The 22,286-nt window shown below is 42.6% G+C and overlaps 1 protein-coding gene across 1 annotated transcript in view; it reads right to left on the minus strand.

The window, feature by feature from the left end:
- ANKFN1 (ankyrin repeat and fibronectin type III domain containing 1) overlaps nucleotides 1-22,286 on the minus strand; it is a 577,395-nt gene that overhangs the window by 293,385 nt on the left and 261,724 nt on the right. The window lies entirely within an intron of this gene.

Below are 22,286 nucleotides of genomic sequence, written 5' to 3' on the forward strand. Positions count from 1 at the left end.
AGATAAAAATAATCACACCAATTTCTACAGAAGACATATTTTGTGTAACGGTTGACTGAGATGGGACTGAAGGAAGTGACATCTCCTTATATTAGGACATAAAGTTTTATACTCTAGTAATTTATAATACTCTATAAAATAACTTTAAATAGAATCTAATATCCTACAGCTAATAGCTGCGGGTAGCTATAGCAACATTCATTCTTTCATTTCCTAGCTACAATTCTTTTACTGTTCAGTTCAGCCAGGACAAGAGATTCAAGGATCTACACTGACAAGGCTTGAGAGCCAAAGGGAGCAGGATGCTGATGGATCCAGACTCAGGTGCATGGTACTGGAACACATAGCAATGCTGTGTTGTCTAGAGAGGCTCAGATCTGGATGCACCTGGGAGGGCACGCAGAGACGTGCACACGTGTGCACACATACACACCCTCAGACATGCACAGCCCAAGGACCATCAAGGCTGAGAACAAATATGCTTTGTTAGTCATCCCTAAGGTGGTCAATTTTCAGTAGAACAGAACAAAGGAAAACATCCCAGGAGAAGAAATTGCAATGAAGGTTTTAAGCTTTTGTTTGAAGTCATCCATGGTGAAGTTGATTTTAATTTAAATGTGGCATTAGTTACTTTGGGGGTCACCGCACACAGGCAAGTTAGGAAACTCAGCAATTATCTATGATCCCATGTAGTTGGAAAAAGGACATTTCCTATTTTTTCACCTGAGAAAAATTAACCAGCCAACTCAAGATATCACTTAATGACATGACAAAAATGAGCTGATCTTTTCTTTATCTTCTCCCAGCAGATGTCATGGAGAGTTTTGCTTTCCTGGATCCTGGAAGGTAAGCTCAGATGACTCTCTTCTAACCATCTCATACATGGAAATACCACTTCCCATTCTGTGCCAGGCCCTTACACTGATATAGTGATTCTAAAGCAAACAATTCTGAATTAGCAAGACCAACTCCACCTATGGTATATTAATATGTTCTGATTTTAGAAAAACCTATATAAAATTGCTTTATAAAATTGAAGACTTGTGAGTAAAACAAAATACTGGCAGATTGAATCTTTTATGAAATGCACTAGAAAAACTCATTTCAGTAGAATTTTTAAGTTACAAGAATCTACCTGCAAAGCAGGGGGGCACTCAGGGCTGTGCCTATGAACACAGCTGTCCATTGTCTGGGTATGTTTTTCAAATCCCTTCTATAGGGAATGGGTGGGAATCTACCCTGAGAACTTCAGAAAACACTAAAGTTGCTTTAGCTTCATGTTTTCTCATGTATGAAATGGGGAGAGTCAACGTTTCCTCTTTGTGTGGACAACAACAAAAAAAAAGAGAGAGAGAGAGAAATCTATATATTAAGAATAACAAAACTGGACCAAGATGTGGATTTTCATTTGCACTGCATGAGCACACTCTTCACGGCACCTCCACATTCCCGAAGATTCAGACTAAAGCGCAATGATAAAATGCCTCTCATGGGTGACTTGCAAATAGCTTGACCGAGGATAGTAACTAATGCTGAGAATCTCATGCACTGAAAGGATCCTTGATTATGTTTTTTAATCTGAGGACCACAGATTTGCATTCTTAGATTTCGAAGACTCTTTCATTTGAGGAAAATAATTAGCATCATTAGAGTTGTATTCACTTTAGCATAGTGTTTTAACAGTGAGCTTCCCACTTAATTCTGTGGCTTTTTAAATCCTCTGACTTTGTTAAAAAAAAAAACCACTACAGTGAACTCTTGCTACATGCCTGTCCTGGAGGGACATACTATTGATCATATAACGAGGTAGTTCTGGACTCTGGTAATTAATGCCCTCTGAATGGGTCCAAGATTGGAGTCCAACTGTAAGGTCAAGCTCTAATGAGAGGCAAGTACATTGTGGAAAGAGATACACAGCTAGAGTCAGAGATAAAGATTTTATCTAACTGAAGTGCCTATGGTAGCTTCAGAGACTGATACAGTGAATCTCTGAACTTGCTATACATGCATGCAAAATTTTATTTGGACAATTCTCAGATCTCCAAGACATCCTAAATGTAGCATTGGGCTACTTCAAAGCCATTTCTAGAAACCTCCTGAAAATTGTACATTTACAGCTGTCCAAGCCATACAGATGCTACTTGTTTTAAGAGACAGACACAGGGAACAAAAAGCATTATGGACGATGAATCAGGAATCACAACCTGACACTCTAGTCACCTATGTGGTCAAAATATTTATTTGTAAAGTGAAAACTTCCTCCTGTCCTTTATCTGTCTGCAATTTTTTTTGGCAGTTTCCTCTGAAAGACTCTTGAGTTCTTTAGTATCGTGTAGATCTAACCTTTCTAGAACAGAGCTGGGCTCATTTTAACTTCTCCTCTCTCTGCCTCAGATGCTCTATTCAATTTGATGGAGAGGCTCTTCTTCTTTTGCAAAGTTTAAATGGCTCACAGAGCAAGAAAAAAATTGAGTTAGACATCAGACAAACACCCAGAGCAGCCAGCCTCACCCAACTCCAACCAACGTTTGACAAGTTGCTATGCAGAGCAGCGGTCTTTTGCAGACAAAATTGCTTGCCAGCTTGCACATCAACTCCAGGAGAGAACTGCCTGAATACTCTTCTCTGGCTGCATCTCCACAGCAAAAAGGACTCTTCAGTCTCAGCAAAGAGAACTTTCCCTGGGCTCATCAAAACGCCAATCGGTCGGTCAATTGAAATATCCTCCAACCCTGGAAACCAACGCAAGTTGCGCAGCTACCCTCTGCCCAGGGAGAAATCAACAAAGAAACAAGATGCAAATAAATTAGCATTCATCACGGCTGATCTAGTATAAATATTTATAAGGGAAAGATGCGGCGATTTTGAGTGATACCATGATCCCAGCCCCACATAAACAGTTAAAAACAGCCATCCTTGCGATATTGCACTTTGCTTTTTTTTTTCCATTTCACATCACCATAATCACCTAATAAATATTTAAATGGACCCATTTGCTGTAACTATAAAAGAACCGTGTAAACTTGTTGTCATCTAGACACATTAGCCGTGGTGGAGTCAATGAATTTCAACAGTCACTTAATATTGCAGCCACTAGCTACCTTAAAACTGCCAGCGACAGGGCTGCCAGGAAGCTACTGTAACAACCCTCTCACTAACTCCGAGCAAGCAAGACACGAGCTTCATTATGAATGCGAGCATTGCTGTTCTAATTAGGCCTGGGAGAAGTTTAACAACCATCCTACAGTCTTGCTGCTGACAAATATAAAAATAAAGCCTTGTTCGAATTAGCAATGTGAAGTGAGAAGGTCTAGAAGCACCAACTGTCTGACCGGCCCTGGAACAGCTCTAATCTATAGTGAGGTTATTTTGGTTCATAAACTGCTAGTATGTTACCTGCAGGAGGTCTCCCCTGTAAAATGAATTATAGTAAGCTATATGTGATAATTAACCATGCATTAGCAAATATCTTGAAACAGGGAGGCTCTGTTTTCTCTGTATTTTGACTAATAAAAGCATGAATTTGTTCAACAAATGATCATTTAGGTTGTGGAATTCTAACCATATTGGAAGGACACAGTGAGTAATACAACATTGTGCTGGTCTCCGGGTTTCCTTACCCAAACAGGCTGCTTAATAGGCTGGTTCCATACTATGATGCTATTCACAGACCTAAAAACCACAGTGTTGAGAAGACAAATACAATATACATTTAAAATAATATGAACCTTGTGCTCTTATTTACTTTAAAATCACCCTATATGTGACAATTAAAAAAAAAAAAAAACGCCATGGCTAAAGTTCTGTTTCAGAAAACAACCTTATATTTGATTTAAAATAATTTAAAAACGACTCCTTTAACTTTGTAACAATTAAAAAATATATATAATTGTACTTTTTTTTTTAAACAGGCTGGGTTTCTAAGGCTATTCTTTAGAAGGTTTCAAGCATGTTCTACAAATGAAAATTAGATTGCAACACTGGGAAAAAAAAAACAACTATTTTCTGAATTACTTAACTCATCAGCCAAAATAATATAAAGGAATACAACCGATGGGCTTCAGTGAAAGAACTTTAGGGGCTGGATTGGTTGGGAGGGGCTGGGCTCTGGGAGCTTGAGGAGAACGTGTATTATGTCCAATTGTCAGAGCATTCAGTGAGACAAGGAATCCAGGTGTGTTTAGCTTTATAGGAAGCATCGAACAGAGGCTGCCAGCGGTAGGAAGAGGGCAATAATGCCTTAAAATTTATAAACATCCCCCTTGTTCTACAGAACACCAGTTGTTTTTTTATAGAAGGGAATATTCCTCCTTCTCCCCCCCCATCTTCTAACCTCGCAATGAAATGCATATTTATACATAGTCTATGGAGACACAAGCGTCTATGCTTATGCAGATCTAAAAATAATCCCAACAGGCCAATAAGGCAGCTTTAGATTTTTTTTATCCCAAATATGTGATCAATAGTTCTGCTTTGAATAGTCTATCTAGATCCATCAATAAGTTGAGGTTATCCCTTCCAAGCAGTCTCAAGAGTTTATATGTTTATGCCTAAGCCATTTCCACAGGGCATTAATAGATGTGCTAAAAGGCTTCTGTGGTCAGATATATATGAGAATCTCTGGATTAAGTAAAGTGACAGAGGTTTCTTTACTACAGGACTTCTCAGAGCCTTTACTACCACCTTGGGAAATATCAGCCCAGCGCAAACATAAGATCCACACAGCCAGTTTTCATCAGAAAGAGTATCTAGGTTTATAAAATGTTCCCCAATGATTCAGAGAGATGAAAAGTGATACTGACACTGAACACCACCTTGAAGGACCTGGTGAGGTAAGGGACAGTCGCTGGTAATTCTTTAGGGAGGGAACTCTAACTGCTCAGTGATAGAACATCTAGTCCTAAGTGAGGCAGAGGTTTTCTTAGTTGGGCCTAGGGGTCATCCTCTTGATAATCTAAATGTCCTTCAGTTACAAACCATTTCCCACTCTGGATTCTCAAAGAAAGTCACAAAGCAGACGTGATTTGTCATCTCAGCAAAGAATCCTTCCTTTCCTTTCTACGTGAAGTCAAAGCATACTCTTAGTCATAGAGTACCAGGAAGGAGCAAGTGGGTAGCCACTAGACTCCTTGAGGGAGGTAAAGACATATCCCCACCCTGTCCCATCCTTAGCTCAGCCCATCCTCAGGTCCTGGCTTCCGGATTGCCTTTAGAACAAGAGCTCTCTTTAAACTCTCAATATATTGGGTGGTTAGAAAGCAGACTTATAAACTCCTACAAAAGCAGAAATCAGCAAATGGAGTAGATTCTGGGAGGGAAAGTGGAAGAATGCTGATGTTATAACAAACTGGAGAACTTGTTCTGGAAGTTTTGGGACTTGGCAGTTAGTATATGAGCCTGGAGAGATGCACTGAAAAGAGAATAAATCAGGACCCTCCACATCCTGGCAATGTCTCCAGAGCCTGGTGCCCCAGGAACCAGCACCATCACCTAGCTCCTTAGCTCTTCCCTTCTCCATCTCTCCACAAGCGTGCTTTGCCAGAAAGTTTAAGAATTTTCATTTGGGTCCCAGAGTAAGACTGGAATAGTATCAAGAGGGGACTGCAAGTTCTCAGTGCTGGCTTTAGATTTTTGTAAAGTGTTTGTAGGAGTCTGAGACTAAATGAGAAAATAATGTACTGTGAAAAGTTGGTCCTGAATTATATTTCCCTTCTCTAATGGAAGAAGTTCTGGAATCAACCAGATAGACCTGGGTTCAAATTCTGTCTCTGCCCAAAACCAGAGCTATATTGAATCTCCCTGAACCTCAATTTCTTCATCTAGTGAAGCATGATAAGATAATGCATGCCAAGTACCTGGCACACAGTAAGAGCTGGCAAACAATGGTCAACCCTTGCCCATGTAGAATGCTGTCCCCTTAAAGACTCATTTCACAATCGGACTCTTGTTCTACACCCCTTTTAAGAGGCAGAAAAAGCTCAGCATACATGCTTAAATAATAGCTGCTCTTTTTGAGCATTTATTCATAGATGTGCCAAGGCTTTGTGCAAAAACAATTTGTGTGTGTGTGCATTGATCCTATTTAATCTCAATCTTGGTTCAGAGAGTCCATTTCTAGTCAACAAATGTCAACGATTATTATTTTTTTTTTTTACTAATCCCTGGTGATGAGAGTGGTTTCTTTCACCCCATTCTGCAGCCATCAGGCTCTTAAAGCCCTGCGCTGTTTCTGCACTATTTATTCCTCAGCACTGTATTATTGATTGGGCTTGGGAGCGAGTGTTAAGAGTGCCCCCTTTTGGTCCTTGAAAGCCTGACAGCTCATCTGGGAGAATTAGGTGTGAAGCCTCTTAGGCTTTTTGCAAGCGCATTCAGGGTTATTTGTGTCTCGTACTGTTGTGTCCCCTGGTTGGTCTGTATGTGGCTTTTACATTCCTTAATAAAGTAATAGACATGAAAGAATTCTGTGGCTGACGCCAGCAGCCACAGAGAACACCAAGTCTAAAGTCAGCTAAAGGTAAACATATGGAGCCATCCAAGGAATGTAGCAATAAAAATTGGAACATATGACAGAGCCTCCCCTCCCCCCCTCTATTTTTCTGGGATAATTGTGTCAAGGAGGGAGGAAAAGCAGCTTTCTGCAGACAGCAAGACTTCATTGCGATCTGCTGTCCTCTGGCAGGGGGAGTCCGTCAAAGAATCTTTCAAGAAATAGCTGCTTTTTTTCCCCCCTGAGTGTTCAACTACCAAAAAATCTCTCAAATCAAATCCAAAGACAATTATTTATTTTCCAGACTTAATTTAATAGCAAAAACACCCCTGGAGGACTGAATGTGGTATTTGACTTTTATTTGGGCCACTCTGGACATCACCAGTGGCTTTATTCTCCAAAGTGTGACTTTGCAGTGAGCTCCGCCGGGCGCAGGCCTGTGCAGGGGCGCTGGCTGCCAGCCTCCTCGCCCTCTCAACAGCGGCCTCGGGGTTGGGCCAGAGACAGCACATAAATAACGCTTCTCAGTGCAAGTCTGACTCGGTATTTCTTCTCCAGGGCTCTTACTCTTCATTCTCACGGAGGGAAAACATGACCCCAGCCTGTCCCCAGACCACCTTCCCAGCCTAATCTGACACCACATTGCTCTGCCGCGGGCCTGTGCAGCCCACGGTGGGATTAAGGGGTGCTCTGTCCTCGTCCTGTCCCGCTTTCACTCCTGCTTTTAAGTCTACCCGAAGCCTCCCCTCTCCACCTACAGCATGGTTGTAAAACAGGTGCAATGAAGCTTGGGGGATGGATTCAAAGCCTGACTTCCTCCCTGACTCTCTCTATATGTCCCGGAGAAAGGAACAGGCCGTTCTGTGCATGTCTGTTTTCTGATATGTAAATGGAAACTATTTAGGAGCAACTCTATTTCTCCAGCTATGGTGAGGATGAAATGAGCACATGGAGTTGCCCGTCTCTGGCACAGAGCAAGTGCTCAATAACTGCTATCATCACAGTGAATACTATACCCACCATGGAAATCCTACCTTCCCTTTGAGAATCATATTAACTTCATTTCCCCCGTGAGTCCTCCAGGGAGGGTCCTCCTCCCTTCTTGACCTCCTTCTTTATCCAATGGCTTTTTCCACCTCTTTAGTCCTCCTTCCTTTATTAAGCTATTTATTAGTCAGATCTGAAATAGTTTAACTCAGTTCACAGCCATCTACTAAGCACATGCACTGTACAAGGCACATTGCTGGAGACACAATGATAAACCAGACATAGGAGCTCCTTCCAAGGAGCCAAAGATACAAGGGAAGTCAGGTCAAGCCCAATGCTGGCTCTAGTACAAGGTAGAAAGTTAAATGCTGTGGGTCATGTGCAAAAAAATAAGATGTCACTGGGTATGGAGGAGGAGAGCAGAAGGAGAGGTCAATGTATATGAAGGTGACCAGCAAAGGTTTTATGGAAAAGATCATGTTTGCAATGGATCCTTCAGACTCAGAGCAGGAAGAGACAGAAAGGGGTAGAAAAGGGCAACAGTAGAGAGACAAATGACAGGCTATTTGCACCTATCACCTCTACTGGAATGTTAGCCCAGGAAGCCACAGATGGTTTCAGAAATGATACCACCTTGTTTTTAGGTATATTTGGAGTCAAGCAGCCCAGGAAGGGGAATCCAGAGCAGTATGGGAGGAAGGACAGGGATGCTGACAAGACGGGGAGTAAAGGGTAGAACTTCAGGGTGGGACTGATAAGGGCAAACCATTGACCCCAAAGGAAGGCTTGGTAGTCTAGACCATTCCAGGTCATATTCTCACCCAGGTAGTCCAACTCAAGAAGGAAAGAGTACATATTTTTGAATGGCCAGTCCAGAAATAGTAAAGGGAGATTTCCTGAGTTTCTGATTGCAACAGTAGGAGGTGGGCTCTGCCTTGGGTCAGGCAGATGTCCTGGACCAGAGGGCTAGGGTGGGTTTCACTCTTCTAGGAACCTTGGAAGACAATGGCCTGAAATCACCAGTTCCTTACAGGTCAGGAAGCTGGGGCCTGTCCTGTGGGCCTGTGCAGGGCTGCATTTCTGGCCCCCATAATGGAGCTGCAGCTGGAATGTACACAGGCAGGCTGCAGTGGTGTGTAATGGAAGCAGCATACATTTGAGTCATGCAGCTTGCACTGAGCTCATTAACTTTGCGACTGAACAGACTGTCCAGTCCTCTCAGCCTCAGAGCTTTCATTTGTCAAATGTGGCAACACATAAGAAGGATCAAAAGAGAGAACTAGGTAAAGGGTCTTGCGTGGGGTTCACAGATAAGCGGCACTGACAGGAATTTGCTAGAAATGCTGTATCTCAGGTCCCACTCCAGACCTGCTGAATCAGAATTTGGATTGTAATTGGACACCAGATCATTCATTTGCTCCCTAGTGTTACTTAGACACTAGGCTGGGACGGTGGATCCCTAAAGGACATGCTCCAAGTAGGTGCACCTGCTGCTGTTTCCATTGCCCTGTGGACTCCTGGCCTACTGGTCAGCAGGCGTGAGTCATTCCCTCTAGCTTCAGAGCAGAAGAGAGGCTTTCAGAGGAATTCTTACCCCATCAAGGCCTACATGGGACTGACCCCCTACCAAAGCATGCCTCTCACAAATTTGTGAGGCTTGTTGCAACTTGCATAGTGCCCTATACAACAACAATATACACAATGCACCCTGGGCTCACTGGGAAAGCCAAGCCTGAATTTGTTAATCCATGAGCAGCAAGCTCTCTCTTTATGCCTAATTACTTCTAACTTCTTGCCTCATTCCTTTGGTTTCCATCCTAGTACACCTTGCAATTTCACACTTTTGAATTTGCTTTCCACTCAGTGTACTGGTAACTGTTAAACACAGCAGTCTTCATTCTCACTGGACAAAGGCCCAGGCTCCTGCTATAGTGAAAAATGCTCTGTGTCCTGTTGGAAGCTGGGGGAGGCTCTGCTCAAAACCAGCAGGACCCAGGTCACCAGAGCACTCTCCCTCCCTTTCTGCTCTGACCCACCCCCATAGTCATCTTCAAACCAACCCCTTACAATCCCGTTTTGTGCAGTATCAACTCCCACACGAGGTGCTCAAGGCAGGAGGTCACTGATTAAAAATGCCGCCACCTCATCCACACTATGCAGGAGAAGAAAACAAAGTGTGGACTATGGGATGCAACTCACGGGTGTCACATTAGCCAAAACACCTTGGACCACATATTTCACCACTTACAGTGTGACTCTGAGTAAGTTACCTATCCTGCCTAAGCCTCAGTTTCCCTATACGAAATAGGGAAATAATTGCACAGGATTCAATGGTACCATCCAAGTAAAACGCTTAGCATAGTTCCTGGCACACAATGAGTACTCAATAAATGTTTGCTATTAATATTAGGCTCACCTTATACAAAGAGGTTACTCTCTGCCCTCCTTTTCCCATTTAATAAGCAAACAGACAGCTCAGACTTGGAACGGAGTTTTGGTGAGCTCCACCCAAATGGAAGCCAAGTGGTGCCTCATAATCCCTGAAAAAACAACAGGTAACCTCCAAACTACACACCCAAAGGAGCCAAGACCAATGCTTAGTGCCCATTAGTCCTCGTCTGGCTTTCTATAGGAAATATGACCACTTTTTTTTTTTTCAGTGACTATAATTTGTGGATTAATTAGACTATTTGACTTTCTTTCTCTTTCTTTCTGATGGCCAGAGGACCTCATTAGCACCTCCATTAGCATTTGGTCAGGGAAGGAAGAAGCAGTGGTAAGTTCCAACAGTCTGAAGTAGGAGAAAAGAGAGAATGAACTGAGTTTCTCTCTTGGATCCTGAGATGGTGAGATGGATGAAATGGGCAATTTACCCATCCACACAGCACATGTTCTTGCACCCCTGTGTGTGCACAGGACACTTTCAGTTACTAGAGTTGGTTGAAGAAGCAGATCACACTTAGGGGTAATGGCAAATATACATAGATACCAAATCCACGACATGAAAGCAAAAGGGCCAGAGCAGAGCAGACATCACTCATACTTCTTACCTGACTGTGTTTCTTCCTCTATGTATAAAAAGAAAAATTAAACTCTAGTAAAATTATAGAGTTTTAAGGTTCGAAGGGACCACAGAGGATGTCTACGCCAACATTATTTTCTGCTAGAAAATAATGGCCTCTCAGAAGTTGATGCATCTTCAAAGATAGGAGTCCTACTGCCTCAAGCGAACATTCATAATAGCTCATAATCACATTTAGATTATCTTTTACTGAAAATCTATCTCCCTCTAACTTTTTCATGTTGGTGTTATTTTTGAAAACTGGCCAATTCTCAGAAAACCCTTATTCAGAATGGCCAGTGCTGCTAGTGGTAGATTCATTTAGTATCAATTTACAGAAAGCCAGTTTGTTACATGACCAGGCCTGATTTTCAGCTGTCAGCCTCCAGTGAGGCTGTGTCAGTTCTTACCGTATGTCTGTCCCAGTAAGAGATAACCACTGCCTAACCTAGCTCCTGCACAGTCCCCACTACCTCCAGTATCCCTGCACCTCCCCAGTGAACCTTCCTCAGCTTCCCATGACTCAAAAACCAGAGACTTTAATTCCTGGTACAGCAAGGAGATCCTCTGGGCTCTGTTCGCTCTACAACCAATATCCCTTTTGAATGATTGTTACTTAGGCTATAAAATTGCAAATACTCTCTGGGCTATGCCAACTAAACCTAAGTATCTTTCTATAAATATTTGTCCAGCCCACCAACCCTGAACATTCCCATTCTCAGATTCCTCCTCCTTTTTTTCTGGCCCTCTCTCCTCTGAATGTAATTCCATTTGGATAGTTATCCTCTTTGGTGTGACACATTCCTGGTGGAGGATGAACCACACAGAATGGAGGGATGGAACAGAAATTGCCTTGCCCTTTTGATGGATAATTTAGCCAAAGATAACGTCATTCCAGAAGATGATCAGATACAGAATTCTGTGTAACCAAAGGCAGCTAGACACAAGACATTACATGACCAATGTCCAGTTCAGGATTAAGCTGCTGAGTGCTCTTAGCTCACAAGAGTAGATAGCATTACCAGGTAGGGTGCTGATTCTCTGGAAGATGTTCAACTGGAGAGTCTTGGGAGGAGCAGAGGAAGATGGTTATAGGTGAGTGGAATGACATGGGCAAGGGAGAGAATGCAGAAACATCCCCAGGGGGACTTTGCAGGGAAGTGAGTGGAACACATCCTTTGGAATAAGATCTTCTTAAAGGAGGTCAAGGGAGATTGAAAAAGTATGGAGTCTGTGGGCTATTTTGCAACTGATGTGAAATCACAGAGATTTTTACCTGGGTAGGGATATGGTCAAAGTATAGCTCTAAGATTAATTACTAAGTACTCTGACAAAGCAATTAGAGGGATAAGGACATAGGTTAAAATGTCAGGGGAATGGGAAAGAGAAATTCAAAAAGCATTTGAGTTGGAATAAGTATGGATTAATGATTAAATGGATGATAACGAAGGGAGTGAAAGTGGACAGTGGTTGCAAGAACATCATAGAATTTTCACTGTGGGGAACTGGAAGAATAAGTTAAGCAGGCTGAGAGGAGAGGACATTCAAGAAAGGGAAATAGGTATTGGCAGATTCCTTTGATGCCAATTTAGGAGGTTAGTACATAAACCTTCTAGATGTAAGATGATGGCTCAACCCTATTCTGTGATGTCAAGAAGACAGAATTATGAGACACAGGGAAGCTATCAGTTCATCAGTTAGCTTTCTGATTTTTCATGCTGGTTCAAGTGTTACCAGGACAGGGCTGGGGTGGGGTAACCCAGTGGAAGTATTTCTTGAGATAGGCAGGTCCTAAGGATTGGATTCAACAGGGAATGGCATATTCCAAGATTACCAAAAGCCTTAGAAGCATACTAGCAGGACTCAAGGGTAGCTCCAGGCACAAAATAGCACATGTCAAGTCCAAAAAATAATAAGAGGGTGGGAAAATTTGGTTTGTGGGAAGACAGAATGGTGTGAGATGTAGGTATAGATTAAGTTAAGCAGTGTGAGCCCAAGGCTGTGAATGGCAGGTCACTGCTGGGAAACTCCATTGTCACATGGTGATAATGACAATGATGACAACAGTAGGTGATTGAAAATATAGCTGAGTAATATGATAGAGATCTTAAGCCTGTGTTGAAAGAGTGAATGCATGTCGATGATAGAAGACGGCAGCATCATTTGAGAATTAGGCTTAGGGACAGGACACTTGGGCCACTATTGGAAGATTAAATACAATGGACATAGTGAAAACACAAGAAGGATTGGATTAACACATATTGCCTGGCTGTGTGGAATGAAATAGTAAGTGCTACCATCTATTAGGAGCTGACTATGGGCCTGGTGTGAGTGATACCTTTCCATACATTATTATTTTTTTTCAAGGTATTTATTCATTCATTCATTCATTCATTCATTCATTTATTTATTTATACAAGCACTGGGCACAGTCAGAAGCGCGGGAGGGTGAGAGAATTCACCAGAGCCAGAGTGGGGAGCAGAGCAGGCAGAAGGACCGAAGTACACTGCTGAGGGGAGCAGCGGGTGGCAGGAGAGGTCTGCGCGCCATGTGGGACCCTCCTCTGGTGGCCGGGGAGCAGCCGGGGATCGAACCAGTGCTGCAGAGGCTGCGGGCAGCTTCGCAACCCAGCACTCAACGGCTGCACCACCAGGAGGCCCTCCATACATTATTTTTCATTGTTCCTACAATCCCAAGAAGATGAAGAAACTGAAGCTTAAAGAGATTTAATAACTCAATGTGTAAATGACAGGTCCAGCAGTAATACTTCCATGTCTTTCTGCTTCTCGGTACTTTGTAAAACTTTCAAAATTGACTCAAATCTAGCACAAAGAGTACAGTCAAGATAAAGTATGGTTGAACTTATAGCATAAGTCATTACTCATATTTGACTGAATTCATGCCAACAGTAGGTAAATATGCTTTAGCTTTTTCTATCAAGGACAAAATAAAACATGTCAACCACATCCTTCCCTGCTTATGACTGCCCTGCTCTGGACACTTCTCTAACAGGCTTCTTCTGAGAGTTGTAACCTTTCTGCCTCCATTCTATCATTTCCTACAGGCCTGTGTATTCTCCTGCACCACTGTCCAACAGAGCTTTCCAGAAGGTCATCAGCGGCTACTTAGACTCTGAGTCCAAAGCAGCTCACCTCCTTGACCTCTGAGTGGCATGCAGAACTGTTGGCAGTTCCCTTTCCGTGATGTGAACTTTTCTTTTGGCTTCAGGAATTTTGCAAACTCTTGTTTTCCTTCCTTCTAAGTTGGCTGCTGCTTTGCTGTTTTATCTCTCTTTATCTTGCCTTTAAAAGTCAAAGTTCTCAAAGTCGAGTCCTGGGAGGTTTTCTAACATCATTTTTTTACTTTTTCCCTAAGCAACTGTGCCCATGATCTCAGTTACACTCTAATGTGACTCCCAAATTTCTCTCTAGCTCAGCTCTTTATTCTGAACTCCAGATCCATATCTCCAACTATTTATTGCATATCTTGCTGTGACTCAATATGTTCAAGACTGAAATCTCTGCTGTATTATACCTGCCTCTTCCACCTCCCCAAACTCCCATGTCCCTTATCTCAGGAAATAGCACAATTGCCCTACTGCATTACTTTCTGTACCAAGTTAACCAATAAAGTTTCTTGATTTTATTTCTTAACTATCTCTCAGATCAATGGATTTTAAGTTCCTTGTGGAGATGAATCTCTCTTGCTCACAGCAGTAGCTCTGTACATCACAGGGTGCCTAGCAAAGAGAGAATGCTCAATATTTGTGGACTCAATAACAAATGAATAAATGATGCAATTTATTCACTGCTGTCCTGCCAATACAAGCTACAAGCTGTCATCATTTCTCAGCTCGACTGCCCATCTCAAAGGACTGCTGGCAGGATTAAATCTATATTAATCCATGTAAACTGCTTGACAGCGTCTGGCACATTATAAGGCCTCAAAACTGCTAGCTGTTATCAGCAATGGTCATAGCAGCAGTAGTATGCATAATAAGGGACATGAGTAAATGTGTTGTCATTGATGCCAAGACATAAATGAATCAATTAGATTTTATAGCAAATACTTCCATGCAAATCAGGCAGAACAAAAAAAAAAAGTATAGGAAAATTATGGGACTATATTACAAAGTGACATTTCTCTTTTTAGTGACAAGTGTCCTAAAAATAAGACATGGTAAGGTATTATTTTAGATAGGGCATAGAGGAGTTGAAAATCTTTTTTTTAAGTAGAATATAAAGAAAATTGATGAATTTTCCCAAAGCACACCTGTATAAACTAGCATCAGATCTAACAAACAGATCAGCATTCCAAAAAACCACCCTCCTGCGCCCCTCAGTAGTGCCCAAAAAGGTAACTGTACCCTGCATCCTGTGTGCTGGCCCTTTGCATGTCCATTTCTGTAAGTTGCCTGGTCTCCACGTTTGTCCATTTCTCCTTGGTTGTGTCATTTCCTACAAGTATTCTTTTTTTTTTAAAGAATTTATTTATTTATTTATTTATTTATTTATTTATTTATTTATTTATTTATTTATTATTTGATACAAGCACTGGGCACAGTCAGAAGTGCGGGAGGGTGAAAGAATTCACCAGAGCCAGAGCAGAGAGCAGAACAGGCAGACTGACGAAGTACACTGCTGAGGGGAGCAGCGGGCGGCAGGAAGGGTCTGTGCGCCATGTGGGACCCTCCTCCGGTGACTGGGGAGCAGCCGGGGATCGAACCAGCGCTGCAGAGGCTGCGGGCAGCTTCGCAACCCAGTGCTCAGCCACTGCACCACCGGGGAGGCCCTCCTACAAGTATTCTTAATGTGGTTATTTTTTGAAGTTATCAATGCAAGTCAGCAACAAGAAAGACCTGTTTCTGTAACCCATTCCTCATTATGTATTTTTTCTGTTGAGTTAAAATGTGGAGAACAACACAGAAAAATATGAATATGCAGGAAATGCAGACTTGCAGCTGGAGGTGAGGGTTCTGGCTTTGACTGTTGCTTGAAGAGCTTTGTTGTCTTGGATAACGCTCTGAGTTTTGTTTCTCCTCCACAAGTTGAGATTTCTGTCCTCTAGAGTTTAAGATCCCTTCCTATGCTCATGTATAATAGTCTGCAATTAGGAATTCATTCATCGTTTCTCTCTGCTTAACTGGACCCTGAGCTGCCCAACCCATCAGATGACTACCCACCTGCATTTCTCCCAGACGTGCATTCATCTGACTAGCTCAAATGTCACTTAGTCCAGAGACCATCTTTCCCTGTGGGTGTGTGACCCTTTCTCTTAAACTTGAGATAACAGTAGTAAATACGGTCAATACTGTGATTTTGGCTAATATTTATAGAGTTTGATCATTAGTTTTCCAGGCACTGTGCCAGAGATTAGATGTGCACTGGCTCCTTGCAACAGTTCTATGAGAAAGGCACTATTAGGAGTCCCATTTTACAGATGGGAATACTGAGATATATGGAGGTCTCAGTACTCATCTGCTCAGGCACTCAAAGTCCGTGCAGCCTGGCTCCGCCAGCACCATGTCTACACAGTATTTGCCAAGCTAAACAGAGCCCTTTCTATGATCTTATCTTGTTAACTTTTAGCATAATTAGCAGCACCTCATTAACAAAGCCACCCTGGGACTCCTTTTCATTGTGTTAGTGCTGCTGAGCCTAAAAGACCTTATTCTCTTTTGTTGGGAGGGCTCATTTATGTGCTTGACCTAGACTGAAAATTGATTATGCAAAAGGTTTAAAGATAAGGTTAGGTTCACCTCACTCCCAAGCAGGAAAATGCAGATGACATAAATTATGGCATATAATTTTCTACTCAAGGTTGGCAAAATGAAGTATGGATAATATTCACTAGGGGTGACAGAGTGGTGAAACAGGGAGCACCACAGGCTCTGTCACTCAGAGTAAGCAAGCAGGGCAGTGTCTGAGGGCAAAGTGACAGCAACAAGATTTCAATTGTACGGCTTAGCTCAGTTTAGCTCAGTTAATTTCTTTTTGGGGAATATATCCTACAGAAGTATGTAGAAACACACACATATGTTTGTGTGTGTGTATGTGTGTGTGTGTATAACATGCACCTCCGCACATCTGTGTTTATATGTGTATATGTCTGTACACTTGTAAGAGTAAAGAAATAGGGGTGCTCTAAACTCTAGCAGTGGGGAAAAATGAAATAATCTTTGGATACTATGGAATTTGGATATTATGCAATATTATAAAAGAATTAGGTATATCTATACATCCCGACATGGAATGGGTTCCACAACATAGTCTTAAGAAAAGGATGTTGCACACAGAACTATGGTGGTGATGCATGGGTGAATGGATGGTAGGAATTTTATGGGGACTACTCTTGAGAGGATAAAGCACGCATTGTACAAAAATAATTATGTAAAGTATATATAAATAAAATAAATTTTAAAAAAAGAAAAGAAAGTTGTAGGTCAAAAGATATAGCGAGTCTACTTATAAGTTTAAAATAATCCAACACTGTTGCATGCATTTATTTTGATATATAATTGGTGTGTATTGGGGTGTGTGTGTGTGTGTGTTCATGTATATTTTTAGAAAAAAGTGATCTGCAGGACATATACCATTTAATGATTTCTTTGTAGAAAGGGAAGGGAATGGCTTTGGCATAGAGGTTAAAGGAGAATTTCACATTTCACTCTATATGTATTTGTTGTTCTTACCGATTTTATGTCATGTATTACTTTAGTAATTAAAAAAAAAGGAAGAAAAATAGAAAGGACCAGAAGCTGTAGAAAATTGATTTTAGTAGAAACCAGACTAGCTCCTCATATTAATGACTCATATAAACAGTAAATCAGATTAAAGCTGAAACCACAGCTCAACTTCTGTCTTCGCCATTCTGGAAGGAGACCATCTTTTAGGAAGTCAGATCCCTCAGGAATGAGTGCACAGTGTTCTTTAGCCCATGAACATGCCCGAGAATTATACAGAGCATAACTCTTCCTGGACTGCTGCAATAAAAGAAATAGCCTGCATTGTAATAGCGATTGCCCTAAAAGTCTGTATAATTTATATAACACTATAAGCATTTTTTGTCAATAACACACTGCACGAATGACTTTAATCTATGAGGCAAAGACATTTTCATCGGTAGTGAGCCACTTGAGGGCTTTATCATGCACTTAAGTCAAAATATACAGCCCTGACGCCCTATCCATGATTCACACCATAGACTCTCCCTCCAAAGACCAATTTTATCCTCAGTTTAGTGGCCTGTACCTCTGGAGCGGCAGCTTCTGCTCATCATTTCAAGTGCCCTTCAGCTTTAATGGAATAAACTCAATGAGTGATGCCACTGAACTTTGCCGCCTTTCGAGTTTAATGGGCTCTCTCACCACACCCAGAGCAGAGCCAAAGGGGTTTCTCCATTTGTTGGAGGTGGCTGATTCCTCATTTTCCTCTTGATCTATTTTTGTGTGCTGGTCTGTTTTATTTTGCCTTCTGTATACATTTGCATCAAGGGATTTGTTCCTAATAATCCACCTTTTGGACAACCAATCTCTTTTGCCAATGATGACAAGTTTTGGTTTACATTTTACATGTATCACCTTTAGGTATGTCTCAGCAAAATATAAAATGATCGCCATTTCAAAGAGAGAAACAGACTCGGGTATACAAGGAGAGGCCTTGAGCCACGACTCAGGGGTGTTTGAGCTGGCTTGAAGGAGGCCTGCTGGCTGGATGCGGGGAGAAGCTCACCAGATTCTTTGTAGATCAGGGTCCAGTTCGCATGAGAGAAACTGCTGAGGGGTGGAGAGCGTGGGGTGGGCATGGGCAGTGATGCAGGCGCACAGAGATTTGGATTCCCTCCAGGTCAAAGGAAAGAAGAAAGGGAATTCCTACTCAAGTTCGAAAGGCCAGTGACCAGGCTGCCAAGGGGCTGAAGTGGGGGAGGGGTCCAGAAGAATGAGAACTGCTACCCCCAAATCCTGAGGAAAAAGGCAGACTTACCACCAGTAGCTCAGGGCTGGCCAGTCAGCACCCCACAGCCTCCAGTCTGTCCCTCTAGGCTCTGATGTCAGGCTACCCAGTTTTGTTTAGACTCCTCACCATGGTTCCCACCAGGAACTAGGAGCTCTGCACTTTCTCTGCAAACATGATCTTTGAGGTGGCAGTCTGGGTGAAGCAGCGGGTCACTGTGAGTACAGGTGACATACCTTCTGCTAGGACAATCCTGACAGGAGGGAAGAGTCTGACATTTTAGCTTGGGGGTTCTTTCTCCTTTCCTTTCCTAGGGAATGTGTTGGGGGCAGCAATTTGTTGCCTGCAATGCGGTTTGAAGGAGAGAGTTCAAAGCAGGTATCAGTGTGCCCAGAGTTTATTCTTGGCATTCACTCATTCATTCAACATATATTTTTTGAGTACCTATGATATATAGGCACTAGGCTCTGGGTTATAAGGTGAGCAAAAGAAAGACGATCAAGACTGATCATTATGGGCCTCCCTGGTGGCGCAGGTGGTTGAACGCAGCACTTTGAAGCTGTCCGCAGCCTCTACAGTGCCGGTTCAATCCCCGTCGGCCTGGGAGCAACCCTAACGGTGCGGCAGACCTCTCCTGTCTCGCCCGCTGCTCCCCTCAGCAGTGTATTTCAGTCAGTCTGCCTGTTCTGCTCCCGGCTCTGTCTCTGGTGAATCCTCTCACCCTCTCGCACATCTGGCCTGTACCCCAATTCTTGTATAAATAAAATTAAATATTAAAAAAAAAGACTGATCATTACTCCTCAAGTAAACAAATTATCATGTGTGATGAAGGAACAATGAACACTTGCCAGAGCGGGGTCAGAGGAGGGAATCCCTAGTCTGAGACTTCCCTAGAAAGTAAAGAACTTTGTAAGTATTAACTAGAGGATTGGGGAAGGGACTATTCTCGACAGAAGGAATCACAGGGCAAAGATCCTGAAAGATCCAGGTCAGGGCCAGCTATGTTGTTATTTTTGAACAAAGGAAACTTCAACTGACCAACAATATTGTTCATTAAAGCATTCTTTGCAAACAGGCACCACAAACTACCCAGCCTCTGCTGATCTTTAGATAAAGGAGAGTTCAAATAAGTACAGTGGAGCCATTTTAACCCATCACTTTTTTCTCCCTTCCTTTGATGTCTATTATTGAAAGTTTCCACATCGCGAACACTTCTTATAGACCAGGCACTGTGTTAAATACTTTCCATGTGTTATTTCATCTAATCCTTTCTGATCCTAGATGGCTGTTTATTAGGACTGCTGGCAGAGAGTCCAGTTCCGTCCCTTCCTAGGGACAGGATTGATGTGATAGTATGATGCTTCCCACCTCCTTGAAGTTAGGTGAGGTCATGTAATGAGCCTTAGTCAATCAAACCTGAGTGAAAGTAGATCAGTTTCATGAAAATGCACTTACTTGTGATGCTTAAGTTCAAACTTTCATTTATTCCTGTGGTTCCAGTGATGAAAGTATGTTTCCAGATCAGTGATTCTCAACTGGGAGTAATTCTGTGCCCCAGGGAACATTCACAAATGTCTGTATAGTTTTGGTTATTATAATGAGAGGGGGGGGGATGCTATTGGAATCTAGTGGGTAGAGGCCAGAGACACTGCCAAATATCTTCCAATGCAGAGGACAGCCCCCCACAACAAAGAAATACTCATCCCCAAAGTCAATGATGCCGAAGTGGAGAAACCTTGTTCTAGGTGGAGCCTCCACTAGCCTGTGATTCTGAATCATGGTGAGAAGCACATCCGCTCTCCTAGTGGGCACTGAATGTGAGCTTGAGTGAAAAAACAAGCCGTTGCTGTATAAAGTCCCAATAAATGCAAGAGGTTTGTTACTCTAGCCTAAGTGCCTGACTCTAGTATCCACCCTGACCAATATCATGTGAGATATAATGCCTAGTCCCATTTTGTAAATCAGGAATTCCAGAGACTCAGAGATGCCAAGCAAGTTGCCTGAGGCCACACAGCTAAGTAAAGCTAGTTCAAATCATTTGGACTCCGAAGCTTATATATTGACCATTCTATGAATGATTAACCAAATGTTAGCAATAAAGGATTCTGTTCACAGACCCTAAGGGGATTGGGGGCTTTACCAAGAGTTCCCCCTAAGGGAAGAAGGTGGCCTACAAAATTGCTCCTATTTGTCTCATAGCTGTTTGTTGAAGGAATTGAGAAAGATGTTGAGAAACAGGTTCAGCTTGTAAAGGAGATAATATCTCAAAATATTAATATTTTTCTTTTGTCCCCATACTTCCTGCTGTATACATGAACTTTTGTCTAGAACCTTGTATATTCTCATTACTTACAGAAAGGCACTATTTATTTGCTGGGACTCTAGAGTTTGGGTTCAAATGCCAGTTCCACCCAGGTTATTATTATTATTTTTTTAAAGATTTATTTATTTATTTATACAAGCACTGGGCACAGTCAGAAGCGCGGGAGGGTGAGAGAATTCACCAGAGCCAGAGCGGGGAGCAGAGCAGGCAGAAGGACCGAAGTACACTGCTGAGGGGAGCAGCGGGCGGCAGGAGAGGTCTGTGCGCCATGTGGGATCCTCCTCCAGTGGCCGGAGAGCAGCCGGGGATTGAACCAGCGCTGTAGAGGGTGCGGGCAGCTTCGCAACCCAGTGCTCAACCGCTGCACCACCAGGGAGGCCCCACCCAGGTTATTATTTACTTAGTTGATCCACAACTCAGTTCCCTCATTTGTAAAATCAGATGAAGCTGTGATACTACTAGTCTCATCGGGTTGTCATGGGGATTTAACCATCTAATATTTGCAGTGGTTGGCACATAGTAAGCATGATATCAGCTTTGATTAAACAAATTAAGTGTTTGGCGAAAGATTGGACTGATAAAAGAAGACTAAAGACGCCATGTAGGACAACTCACTGTTGTAAGCCTGTAATCAAAGAGCTATGGGAACACAACTGCCATCAATTTTTTTGAGGGTTGGTAGGAAAGCAGAGGAAGCAATTCAAAGGAGCCACTACTTAGGCCAAGTCTTAGGAGAAGAGCAGGATTTTCCAGGCGGGCACAGGGGTGGGGACACATGTGAGCCTTCCAGAAGTTCTATGCAGGTGCAGTGCAATGGCACCTTTGGGTGACATGGAATAATTACCTTGCTTAGAGGTGTAATAAGAGATAGCACTAGTAAGCTTGTTGGGGAACTGATAAAGAATTTTGACTGGGCGCGGCAGACCTCTCCTGTCTCACCCTCTGCTCCCCTCAGCAGTGTCTTTTGTCCTTCTGCCTGTTCTGCTCCCCGCTCTGGCTCTGGTGAATTCTCTCACCCTCCTGTGCCTCTGGCCTGTACCCCAGTGCTTGTATAAATAAATAAATCATTAAAAAAATAAAAATTAAAAATTAAAAGAAAATAAAAGAAAGAATTTTGACTGCCATTTAGAAATTTCCAGACAAGCTCCTTCAAGGCAGCCCCTTAAAAACAGAGAAAATAGAGCCAGGTTCTGAAGCTTGGGAGCATGGAAGCAGGCAATGAATAGTTGCTCCTAGTTCACTGCAGTAACACCTTACATGACCTGCCTTGCAGCATTCCTTGTTGTAACTCTTCAGGGGCCAATGAGAATCTTTTTTAAAATGGTAGCTATTTCCCTTCTTTGGGGAACATTGATAGAGCTATTCCAACATGAGCTGGGACCAGTAAGCTGGTGGGAAGAATCCCCAGTCTCCATCTAGTCCTTAAGCCCTTGGGTATCCAGGTTCCACCACGTAACTGTGGCCCATCACTG

Source organism: Talpa occidentalis, unplaced genomic scaffold (assembly GCF_014898055.3).
Source record: "Talpa occidentalis isolate TD23 unplaced genomic scaffold, MPIMG_talOcc4v2.1 talOcc4.7, whole genome shotgun sequence".
Classification (NCBI taxonomy): Eukaryota; Metazoa; Chordata; class Mammalia; order Eulipotyphla; family Talpidae; genus Talpa; species Talpa occidentalis.